The sequence below is a fragment of the Dreissena polymorpha genome, chromosome 14, assembly GCF_020536995.1.
Source record: "Dreissena polymorpha isolate Duluth1 chromosome 14, UMN_Dpol_1.0, whole genome shotgun sequence".
Classification (NCBI taxonomy): Eukaryota; Metazoa; Mollusca; class Bivalvia; order Myida; family Dreissenidae; genus Dreissena; species Dreissena polymorpha.
The window spans coordinates 44,694,155-44,709,699 of record NC_068368.1 but is presented as its reverse complement, the minus strand read 5'-3'; the positions used below and the strand labels follow the sequence as shown (position 1 = coordinate 44,709,699).

Here is a 15,545-nt window from a genome sequence, read left to right as displayed (position 1 = left end):
CATGGGATTTAAATGCAGCTTAGAAAATCTCACGGTTATCATTATTTAAAAGTTTATACAAATTTTAGTCATAATTTTTTTATCTAGTGAAGGGTTTTCTAAGATTGCATATGATGATCAAGTCTTTGGACGCACGTGAACCAGATTCTTGCTCAGTCCATTAAATGATACAATTTCTGACCAAGTTTTATCAAGATTGGGTCATTACTTCTTTTGGGGTTTTGGGTTGGTAGATAATTCTAATTTTGACTATTTTTCATCAAGATTATGTTATTAATTTTGCCTCTAGAACGGTAAGAAAGTTTTTATGTTTTGACCTGGTGACCGAGGTTTTGGACGTAAATGATCCAGATTAGAAGTCATTCTATATATCGTAAAGGCTAACATTCTGACTAAATTTCATAAAGATGGAGTCTTAAACATTGCCTCTATAGAGTAGCTGCTAGGTCTGTATATGATCTGAAAGGTTGACCTATTTTTTATGCCTGTGACCAAGACTTAAAGTCAGTCTAGACATTGACCCAGGAGCAAATTTAGCATATATATTGTAAAGATAAGTATTATCACGAATTAAAAAGATAAGTATTATGACGAAGTTTAATCACAACTGAGTAATACACGTGTTTTCTATAGAATTATAACACTTAAATAAAGAAAAACCTGGTAACACAGACTGTTGACCCAGATTCAAACTCGGCCACGATATCGTAAACATACTACTTCCGACAAAGTTTCAAAGTTGTGGCCACTAGACTGGTAACGAGCCAACAATTTACGACGCACACGACATAGTCATAACAATAACCTTTAACCGTTCATGCTCTGAACTAAGATGTTATGCTTTAGGCATGACGAGGTTTGATGCCAGAGGAAATATTTGAACACAATTTAATTTCGCATACCAAATATAAAGGCCTTGATAATAGTGGTTTTAGGGAAGATGGTTTTAAAGATATAAAGCTCTATCTACAAATCTAAATTAACCATTTCATCCCAGACGCATGCTTTGAATAAATTTAGCACAATACAACTAAGCAATATAACAAGCATTATTTTGTAAAGTATAATTTAGACAAAATAGTGATATATATATATATATATACTTTGTCAATGTAGCCATGTTCCTTATGGTTGAAAGCCTTTGCTGCTCCGTGCTTAAGAAACAAGTCTAGCCCTTCTTTAGTACCTGCTGTTCCAATTTCTGTTAAGCCCCTGGCTTTCCATATCTGGACACATGGTAGACCCACCTACAACATCAGAAGAACTGAACAAGTTCTGTCGGACGCTTTTTGAATAATATTCACACAATTTCTTAACTAACATCTACGTTTTAAGATCATATTAATCTGAATGAAATCCAAAGGTGTCTGCTTAAAAATGACTTTACATGTTTGTATTGCAATAATATTTACTTGTTAGTGCAGTGGTTGGTATACACGTTTTTCATCTGAGCGTTTATGTTTCAATCCCCGCCCCTGGCGCATGTGAGGTTGGTAGGTGGTTTGAATAAGTGGGATTTCCAGCGGTTACTTTGGTTCCCCCCATGAACGTTTGCTGCATAGTCATTACGTAAGCTTCCCGTGTTGCAGAGATTGTTTTTAGGCCGATGGAATCTTCGAAGACAACTCGAATGTCCCAAGGCATCCGTGGTGTATTCTAGGTATGTTGAAACACAATGGGCGTCGCTGTAGTCGGTAGCCTCATTAAGGCGCGCGTCAGCTTCGTGGAACCCAGACGCCCCATTTTAGCATAAGTACGCTTCGATTAAGCCAAGTGCCGACACATAAAGATAAGCTTCATTGAAGCCGGGAGCTTAACTGAGCCTTTTGTCGACTTAAAGTATGTAGCGTCGCACTTTAAATATGCAAGAGTCTTGATTGACTTTGGTTATGTCTATCAAATGCAGGGCAGGCGTTAGAAGGCACCATGTAAGTGTGAAGCCGCGCACATAGCGTTCGATGAGCAGCCTCGGAAAGTCGGCCTCGCGCTTCACTATTATTCCAATTCCTGCTACTGACCATCCAGGTCGCTTTAAGCTGTGCGTATGTATGAATAAAAGCTTAAACGGACTTGTTCACATATTTTCAAATATTAGGAAAATGTCATTTAATATGACCTAGTGTTATTTTTGCAGGTGAGGGGGGGGGGTACATTATAAATAATTGTAGAGTGTTTTTGGTGTAATCTCATTTGAGGTCAAGGTCATTTTTGAATATTTCAGAAATACGAGTTCTAGTTGTATTGCTGTTGTCGGTTTGTGTTTGTATTATTTACGAAGTTGTTTGTATAGTTAAATACTAACCATAGTATACGTATATATGAAATAAGTTCAAATAATGTAGTTGCCAGCTTAGTTCAGTTGTCAGCTTTGTAATGTAGTCAATTGACGGGACGTCATTTTACGTCAGGGGGGAGTATGTGACCTTATCGTATTTTACCATACTTTAGAATAATAATGTCGGTCCACTCCACGTTTAAATGACACGAGACATGTTTCTACGCTCGAGCGATCATTTGTTATTGTTAGTTTAAAATTGTTGTTAGTTTAAATTGATTGGTTAATAACTTGTGTAGGTATCCTCGAGGAGTTGTCCTCGAGGATGTAGTGATGTACATATCACATTGACAACGGAGTTCAGAGCGGGAAGACGTATTCTTCGGGCATTTATTTCACGTTCAGAATTCGTTAGTTTTATCTTCTTTGTTATACATGTATGGTCAAGTATTTGTCTACTTGTTCGGTTTATTTGTCACAGTTTGCGCGTATTTCTTATACGGGTAATTCTTTTATTTTTCGACCTAAAGTTGTAGTGTTCGAACGTCGGTATAGTTTTTATTTTAACATTTTATCACTATTCTTTGTTTGCACTGTATCACGTAATCCACTTACAGTTTCACCAATGGACGAAAGAGGCATGATTGGATTGTGTGAGTGAAGAGATAGTATTCAGAACCACATTTTCGTAAGTGAGCTGTATGAGTTGTGTACGTGATTATGTAATGATGTTCATTGTATATTTTATCTGTTTTATGTATATCTGTGTAGTGTAATAGTATGCTGCATGTTCTGTAATGTTCATATTTATAGAAGATGCATTTTATGTGAACATGTTTTCTTCCATATCTGCTATGTTAATGTAAATATGGCCACTAGATTGAACTAGCATTCATGTTTTATCGTGTATTATTCATACTATTAAATAATGCATTATCATTATTTTCAGATTGCGGAATCTCCTCATTCAAGATGTACTTTAGTATCGGTGTATAATTAACATATGCTATTTATGGTGAACTTTTTAAACATTAAAATATATATAGTTTTAATCTTCCCCCTGAAATCTGTGTTACATACAGTCTCAAAGTAAGCTAAAATACTATATCATTTTTAAAAAAGAAGTTTGTTTTGAAACCATCTTGAATTGTATAGATAATGAAAATCATAGAATTGCAATGAGTAGATTACGATTGTGTTCACATCATTTAGAAATAGAAAGAGGAAGATTTAATAATATTGACATTAATGATCGTAAGTTTAAAGTGTGTACATCTGATATGATTGAATCTGAATTTCGTTTTCTTTGTATTTGTCCAAATTATAGAGAGTTAAGGTTAGAGTACAACATTAGGCTGCCATTGAACACATTGAAATATTTCGAAACAATTATGTCAACAAAGTCTGTAAAACGTATCCGTAAAATATCGAAATTTATATACTTTGCAATGTTAAAACGAAAAGATATCATTGATCATTCTGTTGCTTCCTGGTTGTCTAAATTCCTTCCCATCATAAACATTGTGTGTTTTTTTGCTACATTTTTTTGTTTTGTGTGTGTGTGTTTTTGTTTGTATTTATACTTATTTATCTATCGACATTATTTGTATGCTACGATTTACTTTCCAATTTGTGTGATATAATAATACTAATAATAACCAATATTGCCCACAATAACTCTCTGTATAGCCAAACTTCATCTCACTGTGTATATGAATTTATCACATGATTTATTTTGCCAAAAGAATGTAATGCTGATTATGCGAATAAATAAATAAACCTTAAATAATATAAAGGTAGAAAATCATAGCTTTACCCAACAGCATTTCGAATGATATCTGTCTAGTAAGGAAGCAGTATGTTTAATGTTGTTTTTTGTTTGCTTTTTTTGTTTTGTATTATTTCAGGCAAGAGTTTACAAAACTGCGAAGTTGTATTCATTTCAAAGTACAACCACTATTGTGTATTGAGTTATTTATTTTATTTAAATATATTTACAGTATTCTTACATTTAGTTTTTGTCTCTAAATTTTCGGACACCTGTATTTTTTTTAAATATTTTCCGTATCTAAAAGTTCGGACACGATACATAATACTTATTTTTAAGTGTCCGAAAACTGAGAGTTATTACAGTATGCAATCATGATTTACAGGTTATTATCGGATAACTGTTGTTCTTTTTCTTACCAAATACCGTAGTCCGGCAAGGTGATATTTACTACCGATACTATTTTCTTATGAATACTTTCCGACTTTCAATTTAAGACGAATCTGAACGTGTTTAATGTCCCAATACATACTTATGAAATCCTAACGAAAATTATAAAATTCGATATACTACTATATGCTTATATCACTCTGAATATTATGGCACGATTTACAATATGCACTCAATGAGCTAGAAAAATATTGTGATACGGAGAAATGTGTTTCAAAAGAATTGTAACATAAATATCAGAAACGAATATTTAGATGTAAAAACGGATATGTGAATGTCTTTAGGTTATATAAGAAAATCTCGTTCTTTCTACAAAAACGGAGTCCACATATATTCCCAGACCAAAATAACAATAGAACACCAAAAGTTAAGAAACCTTATTTGTTTGTCATGGTTCATAAACGCGAAAATTCCTATCACGCTTAAAGTTTAAGAACAACATTTGCACATGTTCCATGTACATGGTATTGTTCATCAAAACCAAAATTTAAGAAAAAGAAACTAATTAAGGATTTTAAGACAAAACTATCAAATTTAGTATTTTTCCACCATTGTTAAAGCCATTTATTTACACATAAATAGTTGTCAAAAAGTAAAACTTCCAGCTATATATCGTAATATGTATGCATTATTTGCATAAACGTTTGAAATAAATCTAATCTTGATTACAACTACATGAATCATATACTTCCGAAAGTATGAATGAATGCAGAGCATCATTTGTAAACAAAAGCAATCAGGTCCATTATAGTTTAAATTGCATAGTTTGCATGTTCAGAAACGTTTAACTTTGAAAACATATCTATATATATGTACACATGTTTGTTTATAATCAACTCAAATTGTACATGTCAAACTCACTTTAACGTACGAATTCAAATTACGCTTTATATAATGTAAATGACAGGGGTAACTTTGATTGGGTAAATACCGAGTATTTCACATTCTTTGCTATTTAAAATGTAATTAAATGTATTTATTAACTACTAGTTTAAATAGCAAATAAAAAGTTCTTTCCGACAATTGACTACAGCCGGATTCGAGTCCAAGCACTCTGGTGGTGGTTTTGATTTAGTTTTATTTGAATTATACAAAACCATAGAAACAACAGCAACAAACCATGACCATATACATTTTATATGATGTGTTTCAGTTCCGAATTCACTTGCACGGGTAACCACGTTTTACAGAACATATGCCACAGCCATGCTGATTTCGATAATGTTTGAAATACACCTTATTTAGTTCACAACTATCATAAATTTTACTGCCGTAAGTATAAATATAGGACATCGTTTGTAAACAAAATCAATCTGGTGCGTTATAGTTTAAATTGCTTAACAAAGCAATAATATTCAGAATAAGCATACATGCTTAACTTTAAAAACATATCTTTAAATATGTGAAAAGTATGACTGGTTTATAATCAACTCAGTGTGTAACACAGAATACGTTTACATGGTTCCTACACATATCAAGAATGGCATACTCACTTTAACCTACGAATTCATTTTTTGTTCTTATTTATAAATGTGACTAAATGTAAATACTTCTAATAGCAAGAAGAAAAAAAGATTTACAAAGATTGTATAGTAGTTTTTTCTTCTTGCAATGTGTATACCGCGGCATATGAATCCGGGCACTCTGGTGGTAAAAGCGAGCACTGTATACCTTCAACTAACGGCCGATTAAGAACATAATCCGCATCAGAACAATGAACAAATACGAGTTTATCAACTTACAACACAGATTTGTCCTTTTGTTTGCGTAATCACGTCGAAATCGTTGTAAATCGGGCATTGTTTATCGGCAATTTCGAGTCAAGCTCTATGTCGATTAGACGCTCAATGTAAATACGGTTCTCGGTTTCAGGTTTTCGGTAACTCAGAGGCGCGGAACCAAAAGTTGGATAAATAGCGTGAGGCGAAGGACGGATCATCGTACACGATTGAAATAAACATTCAAACATATCGATTATATTAGTGTTTGGTGTGGACAAAAAGACAAATCTGTGTTGTTAGTTGATATTTGTTTATTGTACTAATGCGGTTTATGGTCGGTAGCTGGGGTATTTCGATACTTTTACTCTTGTAAAAATCGGCACTGAACGTTCGGTCAGATCTTAGCCGACCTAGCATTTCTACGAGTTCGAGAAGTTGTAGTTTATGTTGGTAAGTAGCCGTTCGTAGTCATTTTTCGTCACGAGGCATCCTTTCACAAACAATTGGTACATAGTTTACGAAAATCGACCGCCATTTAGGCACTTAATGTCTTAAAAATGATGACAAAGGTGATTTTGCTGTGTCACGAGATACCTACCTTGTTTATATATATATATTATCAGAATTTGTTTTTGTTTTTTTTGTTTGATGAAAACAGTTGTTTTATGACATATTGATAGTGTTAAAGTGAATTGGCCACGCGCCCAATACCTGTGGTATAGCACAGAACTTCTGTACAAGCATCATGGACATGTTGACTCACGAACCGTGTATGCTAAAGATTTATTCAAACATACTAAAACTAGCACAAACAGTGAAGATGTGCCATTAACCAGCAGACTATATTTTATGTCGCATATCGACAGTCCTATGAAAATCGTTATCTATCTAGTCTGTCCATTGATAGCCGCATGGCATTACAAATAAAGATAACACAGAAGAATTATTTCACGGAAATTAACAGATTGGCTGAACTCGGTAATAAAATTAAATTTGGTCCTTTTTCAGAGCTCTGTAGAATATTGAATTTGTGTACTTAAATTTATCCCACGAGTGAAGAAAGGTTTACATGGCGAGGCTTGCCGAGCCTTGTAAGCCTTTCTGAGACGAGTGGATTAAATTTAAGCACACAATCACACTAACATAGTATTCTATTTATCCTATAATATTTCTTTAAAATTTATTCCTGATGCAATCAAAAAAGAAGTCTTTAATTGATAAAATTAGAGCAAAAACACATTAAATTAACTGAATCTAACATTGCGTAGTAATCGATTCAAATTTAATCAGCGTTCCAAATGTTACACACTCCAGAAGAACACAGACGGCTGTGTTCAAACTACAATTCTTTTTTCACCACTGTAAAATACAAAAAAAAACTAAAATATCGGCCATTTTGAAATATACACAGTGTGTAGACACCTACGTGAAGCATGATCCAGCATTTATCACCGCCGATATTGTTAATTTTCGTCTATAAACAACTGTACACTTTTTATTTACTGACATAAAACAGTAAAACATACTGGTTATTGTTCTACTCACCGAAAGTTTGTAATAACCATGTTTATATTCGTAAAGTTTAATTTGCCTTTATGACGAGTTAAAATTCTGGACACATTTCTTTATCGCTATTCATCTTTTACATTTTAAAACACAGGATGTAAGCAGGCAATGCTTTGTGAATAGATATTCTTTGATCGACTGACAAAGGAACGACTTATTCATCAAAGAAATTACTCTTTTAATTCAACATCGATTTTCTTCGAAAAGTTAAAGAACAATTCACTGACACTTCTTAAATTTAATCCATAAATTGTTCAACAAAACATCGCGTTATTCGAGTACATTTGACATTTTAACGAAATCGAAAATGCAGTCTCCCCAGTTTCATTCCAGTTTTATATCCCAATACTGTTATTCACATTCATAATATTAGAATAATCTATCGTAAACACACACAATCGTTAACTAGTTAAACGACTGCGTACCAAAGACCTGAATGACGCAATCAGGGGTGAAAGGCCAAACAAATGGTCCCTATGTACATGTTCAACAAATATCTGTAGGATAAACCTTATCTAAAATATATGTGGGATAAACCTTATCATTTCTGTATGGAACCTATTATGTTCTACAAAATCATTTAGATGTAGGATAAAGTGACTTATATTGTGTTAAAAAGGGGTTTTCTTAAGCCATCTAAGAAAACGAGCCACGTTATTAAACATTTTGGAACCATTTTATAACAAGGCCGAGATCAAATAAGTAACATATCCGGAACAAGTTAAAAGATCTTACTTTACATTGGGCTATAAGAGTATTAACATGGTTTTAATTGAGCCATATACGGAGAAGTTCCTAGCACACTGGGGAGTCTTTAATTGATAAAACCTTTTTTAGCCTGTAAGATAAAAGTATATGATCTGAGAAAGATTGGACTAAAAATGAACGTTTATAGTGTTAACAAGGTTTCATTATAACCATACACAGACAATTGTCTGACCCCATAATAGCCTTGTTTTTTAACGGATTGGATCTTGTTCAAACTCAAAACGTCAACAGGTTTTATGAAGTTTGCGCCAAAATTACGACTTCTACCTTGTCAACACAGCTTCACACAAGCAATAGGGTAGCTGCCCTGTGTCCTTACTAACATGTTTTCCGGAACTATGTTCAGCCTTTTCGATATATAATTAGAAAAAAAGTGCATTTCAAGTTTGATGACGATTGGCTCAAAATTATGACTGATAGTGTGTTAACAAGGTTTCGTTGTTGCCATATGAATATCAAAGCGCTGAAGGCACTGAAGATGTTCGCTGTTGCATAATTTAACACGCAATTCATTTTTGAAAATCAATCGCAAGTTTGAAATGAACACACGCCATTCAACTTTATAAAGTGTGTGTCATAGCGCACGGGTCGAGTTTTGTGTGCACTTTTTATCATCCTTATTATTTCATAGAAATAACTAAGACAAAATAAAATCAACATGCTTTTTGGAAGTTCTGAAAGCATAGAAAGTATGATGAAAATGGTAATGATAACTTAATATAAAGAAAATTTGCAGTCACCATCATATTAAAGGAATATTTTTTTCTAATATCAAATGACTATCACGCAAGAATATAAATTCATAATGAAAGTTCCGTGTACAAAACTTTTGATTTTTTACACCATATACAAATTCAAAATATACAACAATCTTCGTATCTTGTATATGGAGGAATAAAAGTATATAAACATTGCTGTTTATGCTTTACTTATTACCCGAGCAGTCCACACGGTGTCAGCAACGCTAACATAAACATAGGTATAGAGCACTAATGCGCTTTTAGGCGTAGCTGTTTCATTTTTCATCTTAGTGACTTTTACATAACGCCAACAGACACGCATGAATATTTTCGAATATTTAATAAGCTGATTCGAGATACAACCTCTGAATTTTTGCTACATCACTGCGTATGTGCTCAATTCAAAGGATGTAGCACTGTTCAGTGTAAGGAATTCCGGACTACTCTCTGTATGCTCAAACGACACAAATTGTGGCCCTGTTACAATTACGCGTTACAATCCATCTCGCAGAATTTCACTTTCGCCTCCAAGATGAGAAAACAATCATTAGCGAAATAGTATAGTGTCACGATAAGAGAAAGTCGTTTAATTATCATACCACAATGTTTGCCGTACTTGGTCAGCACGTCTGGATATCATTTCTTAATGTGTGGATAGGCTGCCATTATTAACAAGTTTGCTATTTTCATTTCAATTTTGTATCAAAAAGCATTGTTCTTAAATGTGGCATTTTCAATTCGCAATGAGATTTGTAATGACCCTCGTCATGCGAAAATGGGTCTTATTCCATATGCACCCATCATATAAATAGCCCACTCAGCTATCCCTCCTTCTGGTAAGGAGAAACATAACATATTGAGTGATTTTAAAGCGAACAGCATCGCCTATGGCCTGACTGCGCAAAAGCACATGTTGGGTTTAACAAACGCTTACCGAAACGCATAAGACCCATTTTGGCATGACGGCGCTATTGACGTGTGATTTAAATGTGTCGAAAGAAAACTGCGTTTAAATAAAATATAAACATACGATATATTTCGATAGTGAAGAAAGATACTCATAACAATGCATATGAGGACACATATAAAGTGCTCTACCGTAGTATATTTTTTATTTACTCACACTAATGTGTGGTTTGACAATGCTAACACACATTTCATGCGGTGAATATGCAGCTTACAAGTGAAAAACACAACACAATAGTTTAACTTTTGTTTAATGGTATTTAATTATTTAGAAAAGTAAATTGCTAACTTTATTTCAAAGTCAGCGTATACGCCGACTACATTTTTTAAAAGACATTTATCGTTATAAATATATTTAATATAATATATTAAGTTGTTTTCGGTTTTAGCGATTAAAAAGCATTTTCGAGGTTGCCTATAGTATGCCTGTAGTAATTGATGAACTCATATCCAACTGTCTATGTATTGAGAACTGTGAATATAAACAAGCTTAACCTTCTACTAACCTTCTACTATTGCATTCGTATTATTTTTATAAATTGTTTGTTATATTCGGGTTTAGCAATTATGAAACTTTTTTTGTCTATCGTATCGCTGAAGTTATTGTTGAACTTATGTTCAACGTTTTATAAATTGAGAATATAAATAAGCGTCAACGTTTTCCCGAATCTCTCAATTTACGACCTGTACTACGTCATTGAGTTGTATGCGAGAGCGTAACCTATTGCGTTGTTATAACCCGTAAACTTTCCTTTGTTTATCGACAGGCGCATCTATTAATAGCCTCATATCATGAATTCCAAAACAAACGGGAAAAAGAACCACGTGACCAAATTGGACGCAAAACGCAAATACCATGCGACTACGACTTTTATTATAAAGAACGCTCCACAAATCCTTTGAAGTCGGAGCCTTGTGATTGCTATTACGTAAATAATTGACCTCTAACTGAAGTAAGCAAAGGAAACGCAGCACCTAATTGACCCATTCCTTCTATGTGCGAAGACAGATTGAATTTTACTAATGTATGGTTTGCCTATTATAACACACATTATAATGCGGTAAATATGCGACTTACAAGTAAAAAACACTATAATTAAACTTTTGTTTTGAATTAAGTTATTTAGAAAACAAAATTCCAAACCTAATTTCAAAACAGCAAGACTACATTTTTTAGAGAATATTATTGTTATATTTAAATGTTTTTTAACAGTTTCAGCGATAATGAAACATTCGTGTATGTTGTCTATCGTATCCCTGTAATAATTGTTGAACTCGTGGTCAACGTATTATTAATTGAGACCTGTGAATATAAACAAGCGTAACCTTATACTACTGCGTTATTCTCACACGGACTCCCCTTTGTTTATCGCCAGCCTCAGATTTATAAATGAGCTGAGCGAAAATACTACGTCACGCACACGCAGCAGAAAGTGAACTATTTTAATCATTCATAAACAATCTCCTCCGCGACACGTACAATACGATCATTGTTTATTGATTCTTTTCTATAAAACACCGTTCGAAAATATTGAATGTAACACGATATTAATATAATGTTTCCATTTGTGAATACACATAATTGGAGAACTCAAACCTCTTGCATAAATTATACAACTCTTTCTTGCGCGGATACGCAAGCGGGTATTGGGTTAATCATACCTAGGCCGTATCGACCTGAATTTCACACTAAGCACTTTAGACGGGCGCTAAAGCGCCCATCTAAAAACTGCTCTCTACATGGAAGCCATGTTTTTCAACGGACCGGAACTATTCTCGAATCGGCCTAAATATCATTCGATCAAATGTTCTGAGCAAAGTAAAATGCTTCTTGTCTTGGGCCAATAATGTGACTTCGTGATTGCAAAAATGGTAAACAATGTTTGACTATAGCCAAACCGAAACCATTTTCGAACCGTACCGATTATAATTCTGATCAAGTTGTAAGTAGATTTTACAAATGTGGTTTGCCACAATGCCGGCTGCTGACGCACGTATACTACGTCCGTATACAAATATAAATATTTAGTTGTAATAAAAATATACTTTGTGATTTGTTGTTTATAAACACTTATTTCCATGGCAATCATACGATAATGCTTACCCAGTATACATGTAATAGAACCGATCGAAATGATAATATAAAATTGCACATCAATAGAACGAACACGGCTTGGTGTTCTTGTAGCATTTTTTTAGAAATATTTAAGCTTGAAATTCGTGTTGGGGGCAAAATTGTGATATTGTCACCGTATCGTATTGCATCGTGTTAAGATATACTTCGGGCTAAATAAAACAACACAAGTACTTATTTGTTTTTCTGATTATAAGCACATAACAATTTAAAGCACAACCATGTTGTTTAAAATACAAATTAACAGATCATAATTGCAATGTCTGCATAGCACCATTTAAAACATTAACAATAGAAATATGCTCTACGAACACTTAAAAAACACACAACACAAAATAAACATAATTTTCTCTATTCTAATTAACCACAGCTTTACGTTCATGCTCTAAATGAATAGTAAGTAGATTGATATAAATAAGTCTGTAAAATTATGAAAATACGAGAGCAAATATCTGTGTAATTATATCTTATTGACTTTTGACTGTGAAATTGGGCCTTATTGCGAACACGGATTCTAGATTATCACGGATAAGAAACGGGACCGTTACGCCAAATATCTTGTCGTGTCTAAGTCACGTGACCGTGTCGTAACTATCGATCTTTTATCGAAGCGCCGAGGTTATAAATTTGATGTACTCACTCACGTATTTTGTTAAATTATAGTTTCATTTCTAGGCCGATTTTGACAAATTATATATCATTAGAAAGCTAACGTAACGTAGTTTTCAGATATATCATTATATATTGAGTTTTTCTTCTGATTTCGGCAGCCCGGCGAGTTATAACTTTAACTTTTGCAAATAACATACCGTTTTGGAGTTTTAGAATCTAGATTTACGGTTGACATGTTCGTACTTTATACCGATTTGTAGCGTTTATATTTGGAGTTCAGTTTTAAAAATAACATCTTGCTTAGGAGAATAGAATTCTGTATACGATAGAAAAAAAAATTGTTTAAAAACTAAAGTAATTAAGGAATGAAGGCGGGAAAATGTAGCGCGCGTTCCTAACGCTCTGAACTGATGCTACGGTCTTGGCGATTATGCTTTTGTTTAGATACCGGCCATTGAATTTCCTTTGCCATGATTATTATATTTTTTATGAAATATATTGAAATATTTTGTTCTAGAGACATATCCATAAAGCTAAGTATTAATGAAGCTTAATAAATTTACGATTTCAGCTCTTGATTATAACACAGAAAGGGTGTTAATTTTATGATGAAACAGCGTATACAAATGTATAGCGGACCCTCTTGATATTTTTCGGCTTTGCATACTTCAAATATAATGGGTGTCAAAACATTCATCGTTTGTTGTTTATTATCAAAAAGGTAATTATGTAAAATTATATGAAAGGTTATTAACCATAAATTATAAATTAATTAAAATTATTTAAAGATTCTTGAAAATCACGGTCAACTGTCTATGCATGTATATTGAAATATCTTTATAAGTTAAAAGAGTTATAAATATATAGAATTCTAAATTAAAACACTGTATTATTTGTATTTTTCGGAAAGATTATTCATACACTCTTTATAGGACTACGAAATGACGGAGTTTTTTTACCGGTACCCGCTAAATACGTCAAATGTTAAGTATTAGATTTTTTAAATGTTTAAAATGTACATGTATAGGTATTAAGCACTTATAATTATTGTGATTTAGCTGGCTGACATCTATACAGTATTTAGTTTATGGCAATCTGTATGGGCAGATGACTATAAATGTTTTCAATACGCTACATATCTCATAAACGCAAAATTGAGTATTGGGCGTTACATTACTCCAAGAAATGACCACTAATACCACGAGAAGACATGGAGGTATCATAAAAAGTGTAATCTGACCAGACATTGCCACCTGTGGTTAGGGACCAATATACAAGTATAGGTCCCTGCTGTGGCGTATGACACCATAGTGTTATTTAGTATTGGTCGGCACAGTATCTGATCATAACGAGATAATTGGTTTGTGCTGAACACAGGGGCAATAAAACCACAGATCTATCAATAAACAAGATTATTGAGATATCTTTTTTTGAACACCGCGATAAAAATGCTCAAACCATGGACTCTAGAATACACGGATAAGAAACATGGCAACATTCTCAGAATCATCACTGCTATATGTGTAATCACCTAACAATTCGTCTAAAAATAATTTATATATTTGAGTTGAAGACGATGTACTGTTGTTTAAGTCTGAATAAACTATCTGTCTGCCTGTCTAAATCCAAGCCGTCATCGTCCCGGTGAAAAAATCTGATTTTCAATAGTTGGACATGATGCCCTGATGTCAAAATACGAAATGACCCGCGTAACACGGACCGTGATTTTCAAGAATCTTTAATAAATTGATAATTTAAGGTAAATAACATTTCAAATAATTATACATAATTACCTTGTTGATAATAAACAGCAAACGATGAATGTTTTTGACACCCATTTTATTTCAAGTATGCATGCAAAGCCGAATAATATCGAGAGGGTCCGCTATATACGCTGTTTCATCATAAATTTTACAACCTTTCTGTGTTATAAACAAGAGCTGAAATCGTTAATTTATTAAGATTCATTTATAATAAGCTTTATTGATATGTTTCGTGAACAAAATACTACAATATATTCCATAAAAAATATAATAAGATGGCAAAAGAAATTCAATGGCCGATTTCTAAACAAAAGCATAATCGCCAAGACCGTAGCATCAGTTCAGTGCGTTAGGAACGCGCGCTACATTTTCCCGCCTTCATTCCTTAATTACTTTGGTTTTTAAACAAATTTTTTTTCTATCGTATACAGAATTCTTTTCTCCTAAGCAAGATGTAATTTTTAAAACTGAACTCCAAATATAAACGCTACAAATTGGTATTAAGTACGAACATGTCAACCGTAAATCTAGATTCTAAAACTCCAAAACGGTATGATATTTGCAAAAGTTAAAGTTATAACTCGCCGGGCTGTCGAAATCAGAAGAAAAACTTAATATATATTGATATCTGTTTACTGCGTAACGTAAGCTTTCTAATGATATATAATTTGTCAAAATCGGCCGAGAAATGAAACTATAATTTAACAAAAGACGTGAGTGGGTACATCAAAATGTATAACCTCGGCGCTTCGCTGTACGCTAATCGTAAAAGATCGATAGCC

The 15,545-nt window shown here is 33.3% G+C and overlaps 2 protein-coding genes across 2 annotated transcripts in view; both read right to left on the bottom strand.

The window, feature by feature from the left end:
- Positions 1-15,545, bottom strand: part of LOC127858365 (zeta-crystallin-like) — a 274,122-nt gene that overhangs the window by 4,124 nt on the left and 254,453 nt on the right. The window lies entirely within an intron of this gene.
- LOC127858366 (zeta-crystallin-like) overlaps positions 1-15,545 on the bottom strand; it is a 306,504-nt gene that overhangs the window by 278,139 nt on the left and 12,820 nt on the right. The gene's annotated exons all lie outside the window — the stretch shown is intronic.